Here is a 20,000-nt window from a genome sequence, read left to right on the forward strand (position 1 = left end):
CGTCTGTCAACCTGTCCATCACCATTGCAAAAAAGAAAGGGCTCAGGGCTGATCCCTGATGTAATCCCACCTCTACCTTGAATGCAGTCATCACTCCTACTTCAGATCTCACCATTGTCACACTTCCCTCATACATATCCTATACCACTCTTACATACATCTCTGCCACCCTCGACTTCCTCACACAATACCACAACTCCTTTCTAGGCACTCATATGCTTTCTCTAAGTCTACAAAAACACAATGCAACTCCTTCTGTACTTCTCTGTACTTCCCCATCAACACCCTCAGAGCAAACATTGCATCCATAGTGCTCTTTCCCAGCATGAAACCATACTGTTTGTCTCTAATCATCACCACCCTACTTAATCTAGCTTCTACTACTCTTTCCCATAACGTCATGCTATGGCTCATCAATTTTATCCCTCTGCAGTTACTACAGCTCTGCACATCCCCCTTATTCTTAAAAATCGGTACTAGTAAACTTCTTCTTCACTCCTCTCACTTTCCAAGATTCCTTTAAACAATCTAGCTGAAAAACTCCACTGCCATCTCTCCTAAACACCTCCATGCTTCCATAGGTATGTCATCTTGACCAACTGTCTTTCCATCCTTCATCCTCTTCATAGCTGTCCTTACTTCCTCCTTGCTGTTTCCTTAAGAGGCATTAGCTCTCAGGAAATGTGTTCTTTTCAATTGCGGCATTTTAATTAACCTGAATTTAAATAATTATAAATAAAAAAGGTATTATCCCCCCAGCATGCAATATGACGGTTATAAGATTACACGAGAAGTATAGAGGATAATTTAGCATGTGGGTGTCTTGATCAACACAGTCTGCCATCTTTCGTCACCACGCTGAAAGGATTTGCACTGGACGGAAAACATAATCTTTCACCCAGCAGCTTCAAAGTGTTGGCCGTAGGTCTATCCTTATATTCTGGTTGCTCCATGTGTAGGCTCCTTCTCTAGATCCATACAAGGACAGGAAAGGACTCAAACCCCACCTTCAAAAATACAGGAATAGCACAATGCCTTCATACAGTTCTCATTCTAGCAACAAAGAAACAGGATTGTGTGCTGACAAAAGACAGAAATATACTAGTCTGTCTTTAGGCTGACTATTCAATTCTCCAGTTGTCTTTGGCTCTCTAGTCCTGCGCTTGGCTCAGCAATTCTAAATGAAAATGCTATGCCCCTGTGTACCATACTTGGTCTGCCTGTATGAATGAGTCCATAACAGTGGGCACAGAGAACAGTGACATTAAACTTAATAATAAAACATATTATAACACTTGCTAATCCATTTCAATTCCTGATTCACTATCTCCACATCATCCAACCTTCTCTCTCTCTCATTCTCTTCATTCATCAGCTTCTCAAAGTACTCTTTCCATCTGCTCAACACACTCTGCTCACTTGTGAGTACGTTTCCATCTTTATCTTTTATTACCCTAACCTGCTGCACATCTTTCCCAGCACAGTCTCTATGTCTAGCCAATCAGTAAAGGTCATTTTCTCCCTCCTTAGTGTCTAACCTCTCATACAACTCATCATATGCCTTTTCTTTAGCCTTTACCACCTCTCTCTCACCTTACGCCTTATCTTGTTTTGGTCCTGCCTACTTTCTCCCTCCTGCCTCTTCTTAAGATACGTATTCACCACAGCCATAGCCATCCTTTTCTCAAAATCCACTACCATCTGACCTTCTGCATTCCTCTCCTCGACACCATACCAACCCATCACTTCCTCATCTTCTCTGTTCCCTTCACCAACATGTCCATTGACATCCACTCTTATCACCACTGTCTCTCCCTTGGGGACATGCTCCACCTTTTCATCTGGCTCACTCCAGAAATCTTCTTTCTCATCCATCACACATCCAACTTGTGGGGCATATACACTAACAAAGTTCATCATAATAATAATAATAATTCATTACATTTATATAGCGCTTTTCTCAGTACTCAAAGCGCTATCCACACAGGGAGGAACTGAACCCAGAATCTTCCACAGTCTCCTTACTGCAAAGCAGCAGCACTACCACTGCGCCACCTGTGAGGACACACACACCTTCAGTTTCCAGCTTCATAATAATCAATCTGTCTGACACTCTTTTCACCTCCAAAACAATCTTGACATACTGTCCCTTCAGGATAACCCCTACCCGATTTCTCCTCCCATCCACACCATTGTAGAACAATTTGAACCTGCCTGTGACACACCTTGCCTTACTCCCCTTCCTTCTGGTCTGTTGCACACACAAAATATCAGCCTTCATTCTCTCCATTGTATCAGCTAACTGTCTCCCTTTTCCAGTCACACTGCCAACATTCAAAGTTCCTACCCTCACTTCCACTCTCTTTACCTTCCTCTTCTCCCCCGGCCTCCAGACATACATTCCCCCTCTTCTTCTTCTTCTTTGACCAACAGTAGCTCAATTTCCACCAGTACCCTGTTGGCTAACAGTACTGGTGGTGGCCATTGTTAACGCAGGCCTTGACCGATCCAGTATGGAAATCTGTTTTGTTGTCCACATATTGATCTGGCAAAATTTTATACTGGATACCCTTCCTCATATAAGCCTCCCCATTTATCTGGGCTTGGAAGAGGCATGAAAAAAACACTGGCTTGTGCATCTCCTGTGACTGGGTCAGTTTAATATTAAATTGTTTTTTATACCAGAAGAACTGGGTTCAGCACAGAAACCACTCCTTGAAATCTTTATTTCAGGGGAAAAGAAAAATTTTGGTGTTTCTGGAAGAAGACTGAGAGAATGATAAGTGTGGATCAGCAGGGCAGCACTAGCTTAAGGAAAGCTTAGAGAATATAAAACAAGTGAGAACTCTGGTGTTTAAGGAAAAAGGAACAAGAGCATAGAGTGCTGGGGCTGACAAGATAACCTATATATGAGAAAGAGATAGAGACTTGAGCGTGTTAAACAGGCATGTGTAGAACATTTGTTTGACATTGCCAGTCCAAAAATAAATAAAAGAACTTGTATAGTATGAACCAGACCTGCATTGCTTGGTTTGGGGAAGTGGCAAGGGAACTCTGCGGATATTTGAAACAGTAATTTGAGGATATGCTGGGCTTCAACACTGCTTTTTGTTCTGAAACCTACTGGATTCACAAGTTAATTTTGTTACAAAATATGTAGGTTTTTTACAAAAGGCCAATACAGTATTATTGGCAGACAGTGTGGTGCAGTGGTTCAGGCTTTGGCCAAGGACCTCAAACTCTGTGGTGGTGGGTTCAAAGCCTGAATGTAGCTAAAGGTATCTTAAGTGTTGTAATTGTTGTAAGTGTTGTTGACCTTGGTAATTAGGTCACTAAAGCTGCTTATTCTACAACATGCTATATACAATTGTTCACGAGTAAAACATTCCTTCATTACATCAATTCCTGCTTTTTCTATTGACTTGGAATTTGTTGTTAGTCATTGGAAAGCACAATTTTACACTAAAGTGTATTCTTTTGAATTAAAACGTAATGAGCTGTGTTTCCTCTAAGCTGCTGGGGCTCACACAGCACTTTTAAATTGCCATTCAGTTGTTATCGCACTGCTCACCCACCTCCCGCATAGTATTTTTGAAGAGCAGCGCAGCTATTATCTCACCTTTCACCCTTTGATGTGGAACCTACTACTCACAAAATCCCAGAGGCCAACCTGTAGTCATCATGTATGTGTTGGTGGTTTGCAGTGCTTGATAGCCATCCAAAATCTCCCACCCCCTCACTTGTCGTTTCTGTATTGCTCAATTAACAACAACGCCCATCGACATCATTTGTGTGAGAGTGCGTCAAGGACATCCACTTATTTGTCATTTGGGTGTGAAAGTGTGCTTTGTGGTGTGTGATGTTTCATTCTAGGTGGTCAACAGAGTGAAATGAATAACAAAGATTGAGAGCTGGTAGAGATCTAAGAGTGTAGGCAGTTGTCACGCACGAGAGAATGGGGAGCGGCTTAAGGACCCAACGGGCGCCGCGACGAGTTGTGCCAGGGGACAATGGCGGGGTACTAACCTCTCTTTCTGTCTCTCCAGAAAAAATGAAGCAACAGCGCCATGACCGCACCCGGAAAACCATTGAGCCCACCCTCTTCCGGGTTCCTTTCTTACCTCTGGTCCCTTCCTGATGACGTCAATTTCCCATCTACCATCACGACTACCCCATCAATTTCATCACTTCCTGTCCGTTGCTATAAATTGTCCGCTAGCCATTTTTTGTTGTTAATGTCTGTACTGGAGTTTACTGACAAAAACCTTTATTATTTCACAATATACGGGGCCTAAAAACCCCAAACCTTTACAGTGGTCTTTGTGTTTCTTTACACAGTCAATACCAAAAAATAGTGCTTGCTAAACTTTATTTTTTTCTATTTCATAACATGATGACCTTTCTTTTCTTCTGTTCAATCTTCATTCATCCACCCTATTGGTTACTGGTGGTAATCACTTCTGCTGGGTCCTTCATTTTCATTAGGTATGCTCTCAATGGAGACTTGTGCATGTAATATATTAACATATACAGTAATCCCTCCTCCATCGCGGGGGTTGCGTTCCATAGCCACCCTCAAAATAAGAAAATCCGCGAAGAAGAAACCATATGTTTATATGGTTATTTTTATATTGTCATGCTTGGGTCACAGATTTTGCGCAGAAACACAGGAGGGTTGTAGAGAGACAGGAACGTCATTCAAACACTGCAAACAAACATTTGTCTCTTTTTCAAAAGTTTAAACTGTGCTCCATGACAAGACAGAGATGACAGTTCCGTCTCACAATTAAAAGAATGCAAACATATTTTCCTCTTCAAAGGAAGTGCGCGTCAGGAGCAGAGTCTGTCAGAAAGACAGAGGAAAGCAAACAAATCAATCGGGCTGTTTGCTTTTAAGTATGCGAAGCACCGCAGCACAAAGCAGTTGAAGGCGGCAGCTCACACCCCCTCCGTCAGGAGCAGAGAAAGAGAGAGAGAGACAGACAGAGTTTTGTTTTTCAATCAAAAATCAATACGTGCCCTTCGAGCTTTTTAAGTATGCGAAGCACCGTGCAGCATGTCGTTTCAGGAAGCAGCTGCACAAAAGATAGTAACGTGAAGATAATCTTTCAGCATTCTTAGACGAGCGTCCTTATCGTGTAGGTGTGCGAACAGCCCCCCTGCTCAATCCCCCTACGTCAGGATCAGAGAAAGTCAGCGCAAGAGAGACAGAAAAGTAAGTTGGGTAGCTTCTCAGCCATCTGCCAATAGCGTCCCTTGTATGAAATCAACTGGGCAAACCAACTGAGGAAGCATGTACCAGAAATTAAAAGACCCATTGTCCGCAGAAATCCACGAACCAGCAAAAAATCCGCGATATATACTTAAATATGCTTACATATAAAATCCGTGATGGAGTGAAGCCGCGAAAGGCAAAGCGCGATATAGCGAGGGATTACTATATTTCTAAATAAAAAACTTATGGAGAAATAAAAAAAACACATGTTGGCTAATTTTCTTTTTTCTATAACATAACCAAAATTGAAACAAATTGGTAATGGCATTTATGAGGACTTGGGGTATTTAGTTTTTCTTTTGTGGGGGTTAACCCTAAATATTATTATATAGAAATGTCCTTCCTTAAGTGATTCCTACTGGCCTAGATATACCATGTTGACAAATTTCAGCCTTTAAACCAAACAGGAGATAGTGTTTATGTTGGTGATATTTTATGTATATATAGTCACACACATACAAGTAGGAGACAGCTAAAGGGCCTGAGTAATAGAAATTCTATGTCAGACCAGGGGGTGGCAGGGTGCACTGATTGTCTTTCTCATTTCCTTGCAGACCATTCTCTGATGACATTACTTCTTCTTCTGGTGCCTCCAATGACGTTACTAGCTAATACAAACGCCATCTTAGATACCATGCTTTTAGTTCTGTTTTGGACTCGGATCTGTGAATATGTCTGTTTAATTTAACCCAGTTTTGCAGCCTTGGAACAAAATATGGGTGGCTGCCCCAAACCTTCATGACGTCTTTGACGCATTCTTGTGACAATATATATACCCTGTATATATGCAGTATCGTCATTGCAATGTGTGCATGTGCAATACTTGTATCACAGATTGTGCTATGTTATTTATTTATTAATTAATTTATTTATTATTTTTTACAAAGTCATTTCACAAAAATATCTTGTATAAACAAGTGACACATAAATATAAAACGTCTAGTGAATTAGATATATGAACAGAACTGAAAGCAAAAAAGACACATGATGTAGGATGTTTACTGTCAAGTAAAGCAGATAAATTTTTTAGAAATACACATCATGCTACAACATTTTTGCTGCCTGATACACTGGTTCTCATTTCCCAACTTATTGACAAGACAAGTTTGTGTGATATACCGTACTTTAGTACAGTTATTGGTTTTAGGAGACATGAATCTAGGTAATGAATGTCATGCAGGCTGTGCTTGAACAGTGAACTACCACTCACAATCATTCTTGAATAAACAAAGCAGGCCCCACTTGTCGTCCATCAAAACAGACCTGAGTGATGAACAGGAGAAAAACACCAGAAAGCAAAATTTGGTTGTATAAAGAAATGCAATGTCATTCTTACCAAATTATTTTGGCTACAGAAAGGATGCTGTAGGCCAAAAACAGGTACTTTGTCGACAGTGACAGTAATTGCTGCCACAACACGAGGCAACACAACTAATTTTTTTGATCATTTAAATCGCCAACACAAAACTCTGCATGACGAGTGCAAAGCCAGATCTGAATGCTGTCCAAAGCAAAAACTATTTTGGACGCATTTGCCAGTGTTACACCATATGAGATGGGTTTCAAATGGCAGAGAGAAATCACTGATGCTATAACATTTGACCTCATGAAAGAAATGGTACCAATTAGCACAGTTAAAAAAGATGATCCTGTCGCTTGACAAGCGTCTTTTGAGTTGTATGAGAAATGAAAGGCATACGTTCAATCAGAGCTTTCAGAAGTGGAATATTTAGCAGCAGCAATGGATTTGTGGTTCAGCCAGACAATGGAGCCCTACATAAATCTGAATTGTCCATTTCATTAATGAGGACTCCCAAATAAAAAGTCACTGTTTCCAAACAGCATTTTTCCTGCAGGATCATTCAAGTGAGAACACCACAACAAGTTTGAAGCATTAGCTGCTTGGGGTCTAGAAGAAAGTCGTCTAATCTTTGTAACAACAGACAACGCAGCGATCACAGTAAAAGTTTTTTTCCTTAACAAGTGGACCAGGCAGCAGTGCTTTGGTCACCGACTGCATTTCTCAGTTGGTAACTCTGGTAGATTTACTAAGCTGTTTTACTAAACAACTTGTCCGAATATAAAACATAATAAATTTGTATCAGATTCATACCATTATTATTGTAATGTACATTATTACACGTATGCTATTGCTAATTGCACATATTGTCTTAACCATATTACAAAAAAATAATACTTCACAGGGACACTGTCTTCTAGGCTTACTGTTTAATAGATAGATTATCCATTGTGATATGTGGCCGGCCGTTCATCCCGGCCAATACCCCCAGGCCGCCAGGTGGAGCCCTCCCTGCAGCATGGAGGTTCCCCGAATGCCAGTAGGGAATTCTGGACAATGCAGTTTTTATCCCCAACCCTGCTGGATGCTGTGGGGGGCCGCTAGGGGACACTGCAGGGAGGAACAAGGATTATTTGCCCTATGCCCCGGAAGTACATTCAAGTCACATGGACAGGAGGAATGACATGCTTCCGGGGTGAAGAAGAAAGGATTTTTATCTGACCCGGAAGTGTTCCTAGTCACCTGGACAGAGAGGGTGAAACACTTCTGGGTCAAGGACTATAAAAAGGACTGTGAGAGACCAGAGCGTGGAGCTGAGCTGGGTGGAAAGGTGGCAACGCGTCTGGCTGAGGAGGATTGTTTATTGATTAGTGATTAATGATTTTATTTATTTATTATATAAGTATTGTGGAGTGTAGGTGCTTTGTGCACATTATTAGTGTCCAAATAAATAATTATTGGACTTTTACCTGGTGTCTGAAGAATGATCAGAGGGTTGAAGGGGTCGAGAGGACCTGAAAACCTGTCACACCATCCATCCATCCACTATCCAACCCGCTATATCCTAACTACAGGGTCACAGGGGGTCTGCTGAAGCCAATCCAGCCAACACAGGGCGCAAGGCAGGAAAACAAACACTGGGCAGGGTGCAAGCCCACCTCAGTAGCTAGATTATTTTAATGTTTTTGTTAGTCTTCTCTTTAATTAGCACAATCTGAAGCTTGTCAGACTTTTATTTCACTGCATGTTCTCCTTTTTATAGATGAAGAAGAAGATCCACTGTCATGGAGGAAATCACACAAGGTGAACTTTCCACGACTTGCCAAGCTTGCTCGCAAGTATCTGTGTATTTCGGCTACAAGTTCCCCAGTGCAAGTGGCGACATTATCACTTGTCAACATTCTTGTATGTAAACCAGCAATGTTAGATAGACTGGTATTCTTGGATAGAAACCTCTAAGCTAAGTAGTCTGTTTCATTTCATCTTGTTTAGCCATGATGACCAACTCTTTGTTTTACATTGGCACTGTTAAAAACAGTTTGTATGACAAAATTATTCTGTGTTGATGTTTGTTATTTATTACTGTTAAGCAGGCTGGTGTCCCAATTTGATGAAAAAAAGAGCGTGTACCATCACTCTGCCTCTCGTTTCATTTTTGTTATGAGGTGACAAAGCCACCTTGCTGTTTCCCAATACAGTGAACTGGACACTAATGTGTTTAGGGTTTATATACAGTATAAATATAAAGTAAGTGTTTTTTTTTTTCTGTAAGTAATCAGGAGATGCCATTTTTCCATGGCATCGGAGTTGCACTGTATATTTATGGTCAATTTTTATTTCATAAAGACCCTTTACCCCTTGCGAAAGCTTGCATGTACGTTGATGCTACAACAGTGACATGCTGGTTACTGTTTAATGCAACTAGTTAATGTTTTTTAATGTGTTCCATATTTGGCCTATACTAATGTTATTATTTCATTTGGAGTTGAATTTCACTACATTTAGCTACATTAATGTAGACAACTGTAAGTTCCAAATCCACAAATGTTAATATTTTAAATCTTGTACTTATATATTTCAAGGGGCCATTTCTTCCAAGTAATAATAGAACAGTACAGTATTGATCTAATGCTGCCATTTACATTATATGTAATACTATTAGTTTAGTACTATTTCATTTATGCATTATAATTTATAAGGGTTCTTTTCCTGTCTTTCAGAGAAAACCACACACCTGCTTAATATAACATGCAGGTAAACATGAAAGACATTGTTATGCTAGTTTCATATTGTGTGATCAAGGCAGAAAACAAATAAACTGATTATCCTGGAAGATGTTTTGTGTCTCCATGTCTTTGACCGGACATCTGCAGTGGGTCCAGCTTCCTGATTCAGCAGAGTGTGATTGTGAAGGCTGCCACTGAGCAATGCATTCATCACAATTACAAATTGATATTGTTATTTATTAGTTCAGTTTATCCTTTTAAAAGTCATTTATTTTACAAATTACATTAATTTTAAGATGTACTTTTGAATACCTCTCAGGGGTCTGGTGTATTGCTGCTATTGTATTTTTGTTTAAAATGTATCTACTGTTTTGCTGTTTGCCAAAAAAGAGTTTTAATTTTGAAATAAAATTTTAAATGGCATATTTTATTACTCATGTTAATTCTATCTGTTAATCTATGTGAAAATGAAGCTTCCTTTCTCCTTAGTTTAACATTCTGTTTTAACCAGGAGTATAGCTCTAAAGCCTCCTGTAATCTTCTTTATCCCTTCTAGACAACATCCTGCTTCATGGACAGATGGGTAGTGATGGGGAAATGAAGCTCCATTAAACATACAGGTTATATAGCATTAAAGATAAAGTCAGGAAGGTTTTAGGAGTTATTTTTCATTTTTTAAATTTATTCCAAGATCACCCCAAACATTCGAGAATGATTTATTCTTTGAAAGTGGAGCTATTCAAATCATCTGGTGAAAATTCTTAGATTTTTTAATATCACAATATATAGCGTAGAAAAAAAATATTGCAATTTCATTTTTTTTCCAATATTACACAGCCCTAACATGTATGTATATACAGTAGATAGATAGATAGATAGATAGATAGATAGATAGATAGATAGATACTGTACATAATGAAACATTACTAAAGGTACTGACTCTTTCATTATTCATATTGGATTAATAAGAACTGTTAACACTTGGGCTATCACTGATGACAGGTAGAATGTCATTTCAATTTAATTAGATTAATCACTTGTTAGATATCTGAGTGTTTTATTGATGTCAGGAACAACATATATATACCATAAGTGGCTGAATATGATGACTAATGTTTAAAAGGAGTTCATTTTAATGTTTTATTGTTTCAATAAACCTTTGATAATCTGTTTTCTAGTTATGTTTTCAATCCCCCTTTCAATAGTATTTGTATAAGCAATTTGTTTAAATTGGATTCCACAAAGTTCAACGAAGGCCGCAGATTACTTGCACTTGCTGTACCACACATTGTTATTAAATTCTATTGTGTAGTTCTTACAAACATTTTAGAAGAGAGAGGGTCCTCTCTTCTGTTCCTACAGTGATGCCAAGCAGTTTTATTACGAAAAGGCAGATAAAGTAGGAATTACTATAGGTAGAAAACAATAGAATAAAGAAATTCACTAACCAAAGCAAAAACCCACTACCCCATGAGGGCTCTTTGCATAGTCCTGATTGTCTGATGGAGCCGCATCCACACTTTTCCACATCTAAAGTACTACAAACCCCTTTCCCTTCCACATATTCTCTCTCCCCATCTTTGTCCAGCTTCTCTTTATCCCCTTAGATAAGCCCCTGAACAACACACCTTTTGCGTCCACATTACTTTTGTAGTGAGCAGTGACTTATACCATTCAAGCATGATTTTGCATTGGTGCCCATCGTTTCCTAGAGAACCTGGACATTTGAGCCCTGAGGGGTGACAAAAAGGGCCACACCTAGCAGGTATTTTTTGGGCTGCCTGCTATACCTTGTGAGCTTCTCATCCAAGTGGGATTTCTTCTTGCCTTCTGCCTGCATTTAATGGTGTCATTCTCACTCTGGCAAGGGTTTTCTCCTGGGATAGAATTCACAGTGAGAGAACACGCTGCCCCCCTGGTAGCCTTTGACCACCAACAGGTATACACTATACTGGTGTTTTCCAATCAACACAGTCATTTTTTTCTTGCACTGTCTTTTTCCCCAACCCCTGTAGAGATGTACCCATCTTATGTCATTTACCAACAAGGTGCTACCTTCCATATCTACAACACCTTACTGGTCAAGTAACACTTTCAAGGGTTAAATAGGTGGTGTTCAAACCACATATTTTTTAAATATGGAAAGGTTTGGCACACGTTGCAACATGACTACAGTATAATGTGACTTTTAACTGCTGTTTTTGCACGGAGCATTCTTCGTATATGTTTTTTTCAAAACTACTAACATTTTCTAGAGGATTATACATCATACAGCAAATATGAGACTCCATCATTTGAAATGTTAACATAAATTAGAATGAATCTGATGTATATTTGAAGAGGATAGAAAAATCAAAGAGCTTTTCACGTATTTCAAATTAATTCAATTAAATTACTCCTTTTTCATTAGCTTACTCATCTTCCATAAACAGTGAACAAAACAAAATTATTTGCTTTAACCAATCCCACCTGGTGTGCAAATGCTGTCTCGTAGTACATTAAAACTTACATTTGTTGCAGTCAAATAATAACCGTGCACATGTAATGAAGAAAAATGTACTTTGCAATTTAAATAGAAATAAATCACTGCAGAATGAAATAAAATGTTTTTGACTTTTTTTTTTCTTTCAACATAAGGCAAATATTTGAACAATTGTGATACACGATTGAACTGAGAATATGACTTCATGAGTACAGCAAAGCTAATAAAAAAAGAAGCGATTCTTACTGCATAATGACTCGATCCAGTGTATAGCAAAGCAATATTTAAATGCCTCAGGGAAAACTATTAATCTCTAGTGAAATGTTTGTAGAATGTTATTTTATCCTTCATTTAGCACAGTTTCTAGTGCTGGCTGGTTCTGGGTTATTCCATACCAGTAATTAAATCTCTGCCTTGAGTGACCTTAGTTATGCTTAATAAACTGTAAATTAGTGCAGAAAGACAGGCTCAAGCAGCACACTGATCATTTTTTATTCAGAAAACGTGTCAATGTTTGAGTGTCATGTTAGCAGACATTACTCTGGTATTGCCCTAAAATCAGATGTGGAGTATCATGTATAAGAATACACTAGTGGGTTTGAAGTCCATGTCATTGTCTATGTTGAGTTTCCACATTATTCTTGTGTCTGTGTAGGTTTTCCTCTGACTCATCCAGTTTTCCTCACACCTGCAGGTTAGATTATTTTGCAAATCTAGATCTCTGTGAAAGGTTCCTAAGATGGCCTTGTACCCAATACTGTCAGGATATGCATTGATAATAACCATAATAATATATTTTTTTATATAGTGCCTTTCCCATGCTAAAAGTGCTTTGTCATTCAGGTAATAGTTGACATTCTTGTCAACTATAATACTTGCCAATCTACAGCTTGGCTCGGGAACATCTGTGCCTATGGCCATAGGTGGGGCTTCTTCTGTTTCTAAAGTGGTTTTCACTTTTGCTTGGTCTTTGGTTAACATTATAATTGCTCTCTTGGCTTAGTAGTAGTTACGATTTTTGACATAATTAAATGACTTCTGCTTTTAACCCTTCTATTGCATCTGTCATGTCATATTAGATTGTTAATGAAAACCCAACCACAGGGGATGCACAGACCAGTGTGTTTCTTCTTGCCGGTCCCAAGCCCAGATAAATGGGGAGGGTTACGTCAGGAAGGGCATCCAAAGTAAATTGTTGCCAGATCAATATGTGGAGAATGATACAAATTTCCATACCGGATCAGTCGAGGCCCAGGTTAACAATGGCTGCCACCAGTACTGTTAGCCAACAGGGTGCTGGTGGAAAATAAGCTACTGTTGGCCGAAGAAGGAGAAGAAGAGGGGGAGACATGTCTGGAGGCAGAAGGACTGGAGTGAGGTAAAGAGATCAAGAAGAAGAGCAGGAGACGGAGGGCAGAGCAAAGGATCAAATGGTGGAAGTTTGAAAAAGGAAGACTGCAAGGTTGAGTTCAGGGAGGAGGTAAGACAGGTACTGGGTGGCAGTGAAGAGTTGCCATATGGCTGGGCAACTGCAGCAGAAGTAGTAACAGTGAAAACAAGAAGGGTGCTTGGCGTGACATCTGAACAGAGGAAGGAAGAAAAGGAAACCTGGTGGTGGAATGGGGAAGTACAGAAGAGTATACAGAGGAGGAGGATGGTGAAGAAGAAGTGGGATAGTCAGAGAGATGCAGAAAATAGACAAGAGTACAAGGAGATAAGGTGCAAGGTCAAGAGAGAGGTGGCAAAGGCTAAAGAAAAGGCGTATGATGAGTTGTATGAGAGGCTGGATACTAAGGAGGGAGACAAGGACCTGTACCGATTGGCCAGACAGAGAGACCGAGCTGGTAAAGATGTGCAGCAGGTTAATGTGATAAAGGATAAAGATGGAAACATACTCACAAGCGAGGAGAGTGTGTTGAGCAGATGGAAAGAGTACTTTGAGAGGCTGATGAATGAAGAGAATGAGAGAGAGAGAAGGTTGGATGATGTGAAGACAGTGAATCAGGAAGTGCAAAGGATTATCAAGGAGGAAGTAAGGGTAGCTATGAAGAGGATGAAGAATGGGAAGGCCGTTGGTCCAGATGATATACCTGTGGAAGCATGGAGGTGTTTAGGAGAGATGGCAGTGGAGTTTTTAACCAGATTGTTTTAAGGGGGATGTGCGGAGCTGTAGTAACTATAGGGGAATAAAATTGATGAGCCACAGCATTAAGTTATGGGAAAGAATAGTGGAAGCTAGGTCAAGAAGTGAGGTAATGATTAGTGAGCAGCAGTATGGTTTCATGCCAGGAAAGAGCACCACAGATGCAATGTTTGCTCTGAGGGTGTTGATGGAGAAGTATAGAGAAGCCGAGAAGGAGTTGCATTGCATCTTTGTGGACCTGGAAAAAGCATATGACAGGGTGCCGTGAGAGGTGTTGTGGTATTGAATGAAGTAGTCGGAAGTGGCAGAAAAGTATGTAAGAGTTGTACAGGATACGTACAAGGGAAGTGTGACAGTGGTAAGAACTGCAGTAGGAATAATGGATGCATTCAATGTGGAGGTGGGATTACATCAGGGATCGGCTCTGCGCCCTTTCTTATTTGTAATGGTGATGGACTGGCTGACAGATGAGATTAGACAGGAGTCCCCGTGGACTATGATGTTTGCTGATGACATTTTGATCTGTAGTGAGATTACGGAGCAGGTCGAGGAGACCCTGGAGAGTTGGTGGTTTGCTCTAGTGAGGAGAGGAATGAAGGTCAGTAAGAACAAGACAGAATACATGTGTGTGAATAAGAGGGAGGTCAGAGGAATGATGAGGATGCAGGGAGTAGTGTTGGTGAAGGTGGATGAGTTTAAATACTTGGGATCAACAGTACAGAGTAACAAGGATTGTGAAAGAGAGGTGAAAAAGAGAGTGCAGGCTGGGTGGAATAGGTGGAGAAGAGTGTCAGGAGTGATTTGTGACAGACAGGTGTCAGCAAGAGTAAAAGGGAAGGTCTACAGGACGGTAGTGAGACCAGCTATGTTATATGGGTTGGAGACGGTGGCACTGACCAAAAAGCAGAAAACAGAGCTAAAGATGTTAAGATTTGTATTGGGTGTGACAAAGATGGACAGGATTAGAAACGAGTACATTTGAGGGTCAGCTCAGGTTGGACAATTGGGAGCCAAAGTCAGAGAGGTGGGATTTAGTTGGTTTGGATATGTGCAGAGGAGAGCTGGTGAGTATATTGGGAAAAGGATGTTAACGATAGAGCTGCCAGGAAAGAGGAAAAGAGGAAGGCCTAAGAGAAGGTTTATGGCTGTGGAGAGAGAGGGCATGCAGGTGGTCGGTGTAACAGAGCAAGATGCAGAAGACAGGACGATATGGAAAATGTGACAACACCTAACAGGAGCAGCCAAAAGAAGAAGAAGAAGAAGAATGAAAATCTTTCCCTGTTTGTTATTCAATTCTACTTATAATGTGTTTGTTAGATGTTTATAATTTTATTTCTTTGCTTTATTTAATTCCAATTTTTTAAACTATTTCCTGCTGCATTCTTAGTATCTTTTTAAATTATTCTAATTGTGGTTCCTTAATGAAATTGTTGTTCAAAAAAATAAACACTATGCTTTATTCATTTAGTGAATTTTGACTTTGGGATAGTTTTTAAGGTTTTAGCCTTCTCTTTAGGGGAAAATCCATAACACACAGAGCTATACTATATTCATCAAAGACAGACAATATTTTCAATCTTCATCAATTATTTAATGCAGTACACGCTTCACTGTGTTAGAATACCTAAAGGGACTTTTTATTGATCACAGTGCACAAGTCGAGATTTGGCCCTAAGATTATAGCTAGAATAAGACTGTTGTACTTTGATCCTAAAGTGTCCATTTTTTGAAGTTTTACAATCTCAGATTTTTCTTTTCATCTAATACATGGTGCTAGTAATTTTTATCTTTCATTTTTTACTTAACCACTGAATCATTTCAGCTTATGCAGTAGTATGGATTTTAGGATATACTGATTATTGAGTAGAAAATTCAGAGGAAAGCACCTTCCTGTTAGCAGACAACTTGCACTGTAGGGTATATTCAACACCCACAAGTATGTACTCACTATATGCTTCTCATATAATGTAACACTAAAAAGCCTGTGCAGCTTAAATTAAAATACACTATCATTTTATATTATTTTTTATTTATAAATGTTTATATCTGCCAGCCTTGGTTTTACCTCGCATTTCTTTATATGACTGCTGAAAATTTGCCAAAATGAAAGTTTGAATTTCAGTCACAAAATACACATTCAGGTGGAATCCCATTGTAACAAAATTTATGGGACCATAAACATATTTTTTATAATGGAAATTTTGTTATAATGAATATGAGGATAATAAATTACTGTTGTGACCGGGGTTGCCAGCAATTCTCCATATAAAGGCAGCATTGCAAGGACTGCTCCGTAGTTGCTCTGCTGCATCTGGTAAACAGCAAACTAAGAGCAAAGCAATTGCTTGTCCTCTGCAGGATCACACTTACTGCATAATGTCCTTTTAGCATGATGTTTAGAACATTTAACAATGGGCTTTGACCTGCTCTTTCTCTCACTCTCCTGAGGCCTTATGTATAAACGGTGCTTATGCACAAAAATGTGGCATACTCCCGTTTTCACGCTCACATCACGATGTATAAAATCTAAACTTGGTGTAAAGACATGCACATTTTCACGCCAACTCAATCCCTGGAGTACGCAAGTTCTTTGCTCTGTTTTGCAAACTGGCAACACCCAGCGTTAAAGCAGTGCTTTTGTTCCTGTGTGGTTTCCCTTTCTTTTTTAGATGCACATCCCTGACGGCTTTATCAAAAACACTGAAATTAACTGTATGTTGTTTATTAGTTTACGGCATCTGATTGTTTTTAACTATTCCAAATACCATAGCTGTTTAAGCGTTGTTATTCTCAAGTATTTATCCCATTGTATCTGAGTGTACAGCTGATCGGAAAGAGAATTATCGGTATACAGCATCAAGCATACGCTGCCTCAGCCATGCACTATTGAACTGCACCCATACGGCAACAGCTTCAAAGCCTTTCCTGTAGGGAACTCGCGGTTTAGAAACAGTTTCATTTAAATAATCTGATTCAGCGGGTTGAAAAATGGATGGATGGATGGATATTGTTAATAATTAAACATGTGAGGACACGGTGGACAGTGGTAGCGACGAGCTGGTACTCCGTTCAGGGATTGTTCCTGCCTTGCGCTGTATTCTTGCTGAGAATGGCACGACACTGGATTGATAGATGTACCCTAATAAGCTTCCATATGACCTTTTCATGGCAACTTTGATATCTGACGACTTCTTTTTTATTTCGGGCAGTGTGCAACTTTGTAAACTTGAACTTTTGAGTTTGTCTAACACTCTGTCACTCGATCGACTTCCTTTTGTTGTTTATATCACTGTTTAAACCAACAAATACTATGTTTTTCCTTGCCTCCTCTTGGTACTCACTCACTCACTCACTAATTCTCCAACTTCCCGTGTAGGTGGAAGGCTGAAATTTGGCAGGCTCATTCCTTACAGCTTACTTACAAAAGTTAGGCAGGTTTCATTTCGAAATTCAAAGCATAACGGTCATAACTGGAACCTCTTTTTTGTCCATATACTGTAATGGACTGCAGCTCGCTGGCCGTGGGAGGCGGGGTTGCGTATCGCGTCATCACGCCTCCTACGTAATCACGTGAACTGACTGTGAGCGCAGTACGTAGAAAACAAGGAAGAGCCCCAAAGAGCGCTGAAGAAAACATTCATTACACAATTGAGAAGGCAGCGAAACAATAAGAAGCGAGCGAGTAACGCATACAAGCATATTCATAAGGTGCAGGTAAGGCGGAAACAAAGCACGGTGTAAACCATAAGTTTAAATTAAGTTTGGCAAGATTGCTTTTCTCCTGTACAACTATACGTTGCATTCTCAACAGTAAGCTTGCACAACTTGGTCATATTACAACCGGAGTGCTGAACTGACAACGTGGTATACAAAGAGAACTATAACAATCGTAATAAACGAACAATAAAACAATACAGAACCGCTAAGCAAGGAGAACGGACGCCCTATATGGCGTTCGTTTATAAAACAGCGGACAGGCTGTGTAAAGGCAGCTTTACAAAAAAACAGATCCTTAACAAATTGTTATTGGTATATTTTCCCTCAATTTAAAAAGGTTTTCTTTTCTTCTTAATTAAAATTTAAAAGCAAGATTGTGATTCAGACTACGAATGCCGTGAATGTAATTACCCCGATCTACATGCTGTCAAATAAACGAACCACACGCCATGGCGCAATGTTAGGGGCTTCGCCTCTAGCGCTGACATCCGAGGTTAGATTCCCGTAAGCGAGTGCAGTGATTGTGTACGCCTGATGAGCCAAGAATTAGGGAGAAACACGTGTCGCGTACTCTTTGCATTATTTGACTGTAAACTATTTTCAACCATTCTATGATCTGCTTCTCACAACTGAAGGCACAGTGGCTGATGTTACCTCACTTGCTGGCTGGCCAACTACAAGCGTTACCTGGTAGGTAACCACCCGTACAATCAAATTGTGATTCAGACTACGAATGCTGTGAATATATATATATATATATATATATATATATATATATATATATATATACATATATATATATATATATATACATATATATATATATATATGTATATGTGTATATATATATATATATATATATATATATATATATATATATATATATATATATATACATATTAATAAAAGGCAAAGCCCTCACTGACTCACTGACTGACTGACTGACTGATTGACTGACTGACTGACTGACTCACTCATCACTAATTCTCGAACTTCCCGTGTAGGTGGAAGGCTGAAATTTGGCAGGCTCATTCCTTACAGCTTACTTACAAAAGTTAGGCAGGTTTCATTTCGAAATTCTACGCGTAATGTTCATAACTGGAACATATTTTTTGTCCATATACTGTAATGGAGGAGGCGGAGTCACGTATCGCGTCATCACGCCTCCTACGTAATCACATGAACTAAAAACAAGGAAGAGATTTACAGCACGAGTCAAACACGGGAACGAAGGTAAATGACGTTAATTTTTGACTGTCTTTTAATACTGTGTAAGCATACATATTAACACATGTGCAATTAAACGTGTGCATTTACGGGGTGATTTCTCAGGCTTAAAAGCTCGCCTTTTACTAAAAAGGTAAATGCAAAACTATTTTCAATCAGTTTATTGAAACGCTCCCGTTAAGGATTGCAATAACATATTTGCGAGATAAAAGAACGAAGTAGGGGGAAATGAAGGAAGACCCGCAAACAGCGAAGAGCAAAAAATTCATTAAACAATTGTGAAGGGAGTGAGTGAAGCATACAAGCATGTTCATAAGGGAAACAAAGCACGGTGTAAAACGTAAGTTTAAATTAAGTTTATAGAAACGCTCCCGCTGCGGATTGCAATAACATATTTGCGAGATAAAAGTTTAATGAGAAGACACGAGGTATAAACGAACCACACGACGTGGCGCAACGTTAGGGGCTACAGTTTCAACCTTTCTATGATCTGCTTCTCGCAACTGAAAGACGGCACATGGCGGATGTTAGCCGACTTGCTGACCGCAACGTTAGGGGCTTCAACTCTGGCGCTGACGATAGAGATTCGATTCACGAGAGGGGATTTAGTGAGTGTGTATGCCTGATGAGCCCAGAATTAGGGGAGAAACACGTGTCGCATACTCTTTGCATTATTTGAAAGTAAACTATTAAAACCATTCTATGATCAGCTTCTGGAAACAGAAAGAGGGCACGTGGCGGATGTAAGGCGACTTCCTGACCAACCACAAGCGTTACCTGGCAGGTAACCACCCATACAGTCAGATTGTGATTCAGAAAACGAATGCCATGAATGTAATTACCACGATCTACATACTGTCAAATAAACGAAACACACGCCGTAGCGCGACAGCTGTGAAAAGCGAGGTTCAGAAAAAAAACAGATCCTTAACAAATTGTTATTGGTATATTTTCGATCCGTTTAAAAAGGTTTTCTTTTCTTATTAAAAAATTAAAAGCAGTACTTCGCCGCAACGAACCGCGAGAATTTGGCTATATATATCTGCTTCTCGCAATTAAAAGAGGGCACGTGGCGGATTTTAGACGACTTCATGACCAAACTTAAGTGTTACCTGCCAGGTAGGGTTACC

This window comes from Erpetoichthys calabaricus, chromosome 15, assembly GCF_900747795.2.
Source record: "Erpetoichthys calabaricus chromosome 15, fErpCal1.3, whole genome shotgun sequence".
NCBI classification, from domain to species: Eukaryota; Metazoa; Chordata; class Cladistia; order Polypteriformes; family Polypteridae; genus Erpetoichthys; species Erpetoichthys calabaricus.